Below are 4,969 nucleotides of genomic sequence, written 5' to 3'. Positions count from 1 at the left end.
CTTTGGATTTATGTGGACGAAAAGTTGATTTCTAGAATAAATCATTTTTTCGCTAAATTCGCTCCAAAGAGTTGTAAAAATAAAATGGATCCATGTCCGATGCTCAGGATTGATCAAATATATCCTTAGAAGTCGCCTAAGGACATCCACAGGATCCTACATATCCTGACCCCATCACCCTTTGGATTTATGTGGAGGAAAATTGATTTTCTAAATAAATCATTTTTTCGCTAAATTCGCTCCACAAGATTTGTAAAAATAAAATTGTTCCATGTCCGATGCTCAGGATTGATCAAATATATCCTTAGAAGTCGCCTAAGGACATCCACAGGATCCTACATATCCTGACCCCATCACCCTTTGGGTTTATGTGGACGAAAAGTTGATTTTCTAGAATAAATCATTTTTTCGCTAAATTCGCTCCACCAGAGTTGTAAAAATAAAATGGGTCCATGTCCGATGCTCAGGATTGTTAAATATATCCTTAGAAGTCGCCCAAGGACATCCACAGGATCCTACATATCCTGACCCCATCACCCTTTGGATTTATGTGGACGAAAAGTTGATTTCCTAGAATAAATCATTTTTTCGCTAAATTCGCTCCAAAGAGTTGTAAAAATAAAATGGATCCATGTCCGATGCTCAGGATTCGTTAAATATATCCTTAGAAGTCGCCCAGGACATCCACAGGATCCTACATATCCTGACCGCATCACCCTTTGGGTTTATGTGGACGAAAAGTTGATTTTCTAGAATAAATCATTTTTTCGCTAAATTCGCTCCACAAGATTTGTAAAAATAAAATTGTTCCATGTCCGATGCTCAGGATTGGTTAAATATATCCTTAGAAGTCGCCCAAGGACATCCACAGGATCCTACATATCCTGACCCCATCACCCTTTGGATTTATGTGGACGAAAAGTTGATTTTCTAGAATAAATCATGTTTTCGCTAAATTCGCTCCACAAGATTTGTAAAAATAAAATTGTTCCATGTCCGATGCTCAGGATTGATCAAATATATCCTTAGAAGTCGCCTAAGGACATCCACAGGATCCTACATATCCTGACCCCATCACCCTTTGGATTTATGTGGAGAAAATTGATTTTCTAAAATAAATCATTTTTTCGCTAAATTCGCTCCACAAGATTTGTAAAAATAAAATGTTCCATGTCCGATGCTCAGGATTGATCAAATATATCCTTAGAAGTCGCCTAAGGACATCCACAGGATCCTACATATCCTGACCCCATCACCCTTTGGATTTATGTGGACGAAAAGTTGATTTCCTAGAATAAATCATTTTTTCGCTAAATTCGCTCCAAAAGAGTTGTAAAAATAAAATGGATCCATGTCCGATGCTCAGGATTCGTTAAATATATCCTTAGAAGTCGCCCATGGACATCCACAGGATCCTACATATCCTGACCGCATCACCCTTTGGGTTTATGTGGACGAAAAGTTGATTTTCTAGAATAAATCATTTTTTCGCTAAATTCGCTCCACAAGATTTGTAAAAATAAAATTGTTCCATGTCCGATGCTCAGGATTGGTTAAATATATCCTTAGAAGTCGCCCAAGGACATCCACAGGATCCTACATATCCTGACCCCATCACCCTTTGGATTTATGTGGACGAAAAGTTGATTTTCTAGAATAAATCATGTTTTCGCTAAATTCGCTCCACAAGATTTGTAAAAATAAAATTGTTCCATGTCCGATGCTCAGGATTGATCAAATATATCCTTAGAAGTCGCCTAAGGACATCCACAGGATCCTACATATCCTGACCCCATCACCCTTTGGATTTATGTGGAGGAAAAATTGATTTTCTAAAATAAATCATTTTTTCGCTAAATTCGTTCCACAAGATTTGTAAAAATAAAATTGTTCCATGTCCGATGCTCAGGATTGATCAAATATATCCTTAGAAGTCGCCCATGGACATCCACAGGATCCTACATATCCTGACCGCATCACCCTTTGGGTTTATGTGGACGAAAAGTTGATTTTCTAGAATAAATCATTTTTTCGCTAAATTCACTCCACAAGAGTGGTCTTCTTAAGTTATATATAATAAAAGTGTTTAATGTTAGCTGGACCTTTTCATCTTTGTAAATATGTTTTCAAAATTATTTGAAGTCATTTGCAGGATTATACATATATATGTACAACCGTTCTCTTCATTGTATTCGGAAACAGAGTACTGTGCCCATGAAATTGAATATTATTCGATATTGTCCAAATAAAGGGCTTATTACCCTAAATTGGTATGTTTACCCTAAATTCCAAAATGATTTATTTGTTATTAATGTTTGTTGAAGTTGATTTGGAGAATACGCCTAAATGTATGTAATTCCCCGAAGGGTGGTTTGGCGAAGGATAACTAAACCGGTCTTATGAACAGGTCTACTGCCCATAAATGCATATCAGTCCCATGTTTGCTGGATTTCCTATTAACATGGACAATTATGCGTTTATGGGCAGTAAATGCGCCAGGAAAAAAGTTTATATTCTGATCTCGTAAACCATGTGGGTCACCCTAATTTCACATCACCGAAAAAACTGTCTGAAAAGTATGGAGAAACTTTGCCGAAGACACCATATATCTAAAATTGACGGTTGAGACACAATGATTTTTGTCTTCCTAGTTATGTGCAATGGCTTTTAGGGCGAGATCACAGGTTATGCGAGAAATGTAGGGATCCTTTTGATTTATTTCGCCAGGGTTTTTTAAGTAAATCTTGAAGGAAACCAAGTAGTTCTTTATTCTATAATCACTTAATTTACTTCTTTAACAAATGTTTACATCGGGGTATTTTATCGGCCAAATTGTCTGAAACTTTGCAATAAAAAGCACTTGAATCATAATCTTTTGCAGGGAAATCATCATCATGCCAACGAAGTGTTTCGCATTTGGGTGTAAAAGCATTTTACGCAAAAATCATATAAAATTTTATAGATTGCCTACCGGAAAGCATAGATTGAAGAAGTGGTTGCAAATACTAAAAATTGGAGGAACTCTAAATCACCGAACAGCAAAAATATGCTCGCTTCATTTCTCCCGCAATCAATTCCTTAATTCTGGTGAGTATAAGAATTTTTTGTCGAAGCTTCCATTTCGTGGGTGTCTTGGATACTATTTTTTTAAATCACGTTCTTCAATCCGTAACGATCAATCCAATGTACATTCTAACCTTACGATGCATTTCAAAATTTACTATAATTTCGATTATTTATTCAACAGTTTCTTACATACTTCGACCTCGTGCAGTTCCAGATCAGAATATATATGAATTTCGCAAAAATCGGAGGTAAAAAAAATAGATACGTGTTGCTTCAACATAAGTGTTTAATTTTTTTTAGGTAGCTCAGGTGCCGCTCGAAGTGATGGAGTGCATTTCCGACTCTGTGGTAAACATTGACATGGATAATCATTCACCTACGAAGAAAGGTAAATTAAAAATTTAGCATAGTTTATGTACGTGTTTTTTTAATGTCAGGCAACATTTCCAGAAGTGCCTTATAATAAATTAGTTATTTATTGATTTATTAATTCAGACTATCATATCATATCATATCTGTAACTATTGTAAGTCTCAAAATTAGTGACTACCGCTCCCCCTTAAAATGCTACGTATTTTAAACCCTCAAATAACCGTTATTGCAAAAATTTAATTTAATATTGTTTGTGCAAGTCAATACAAAAAAAGTTTGCTTTTCACTACAGGTAACCGTTTCGATCAACCATTTAGAACGTATCTACCCAGTTCACGCAAAAGGATAGTACAATCATCTGAACAAGTTTTAGAATGTACGTATATTTTATGATTGTCTCATCAGGTTTTTTTTTACTTAGTTTAATATATTTGTGTTCTTTATAGATGTTCCCTCTTGCTCCGATAATTTTGGAAGTGATGTAGCTTCATATGTAGAACTGGAAACTGCAGAGGAAAAAGAATTAAGTTTTGAGGGTGTATCTAATGCAGTCGATGGTAGCGATAGGTATGACAAATTCAGTTAAATATAATGGGATTGGCATTTTTTGTGACTTAACTCTCTTTTTCCAACGACTTTGGGCTAAATTTTACGAAATCAGTTCGAAACATTTTATTTGTTTTTCAATAGTAAATTGGTGGTTTATAAGCAATTTTACTATTGAAACAATTAGTTGTCTGCTGGATAGATTATATGAGTACGGAATCATATTCTAGAAACTATTATAAACTATTAACCTGATTCGGTTTGTCTGAAGTTCGTCGAAAAACAATGGCGCCCTGGAGCTAACAGAATCTCCAAATAAATCTCTAAATATCATGCAATCTCAAACGATATTACATAGAATTGAGTACGATTAGCACAAAAGCAAGCAATTCTGGACTAACACATCATGATTCTAATTTCAACATTATTCTGAAATACTGCTCCTTTGTTGGTTTCTTCTGCTTTTTCGTACAGAGTATGACACATGAAGATGCTTCGCAATAATAAGCATCTCGTTGATGAGTCGTTAAATTTATCAGTACAAATCAGAACAAAATCAGCATAAATCAGTACATAATCAAGCTGTGTGTATTTCACGTATCTTCCTTGCAGAGAAGAATGGCAATGGTGTATCAAATTGGTCCATTGAAACACAATGTTTAAATGCCAAAATTTGTTTTTTTTTTTTTTTTTTAATAAAAGTTAAAATGACAAAAATAATAACTCAGTTGGAATGGCATGAAAACTCAAGAATATCTTATTTATAATATCAAAACATTAAACAAAAAGAATTAAATATAGTTATTGTTTAGATCTTTTTGGTCCTTTTTTCTCCCCCGCACCGAGTGCGGCTTTTTACCAGTCGCGTCTTACTTCTGTAGTGCTATAAGACCGGCACCCGTGGCGGAGCGAACAGCATTGGCAAAGGTCACTGTTCGCTCGCCACCATTTCAATTATATCTAGTCCACATCTCCCCGTGACTTG

At 35.3% G+C, this 4,969-nt stretch overlaps 1 long non-coding RNA gene across 1 annotated transcript; it reads left to right on the top strand.

The window, feature by feature from the left end:
• Positions 1 to 3,345: 3,345 nt before the first annotated feature.
• On the top strand, positions 3,346 to 4,056 carry LOC110680202. The gene is made up of 3 exons (XR_002502789.1): positions 3,346 to 3,454; positions 3,731 to 3,814; positions 3,885 to 4,056. It is a non-coding gene; the product is annotated as an uncharacterized LOC110680202 (long non-coding RNA).
• The last annotated feature ends 913 nt before the right edge of the window (positions 4,057 to 4,969 follow it).

Source organism: Aedes aegypti, unplaced genomic scaffold, assembly GCF_002204515.2.
Source record: "Aedes aegypti strain LVP_AGWG unplaced genomic scaffold, AaegL5.0 Primary Assembly AGWG_AaegL5_hic_scaff_102_PBJ_arrow, whole genome shotgun sequence".
NCBI classification, from domain to species: domain Eukaryota; kingdom Metazoa; phylum Arthropoda; class Insecta; order Diptera; family Culicidae; genus Aedes; species Aedes aegypti.
Note: the sequence above shows the minus strand (reverse complement) of the source record. Positions and strands in the feature narration are given on the sequence as shown.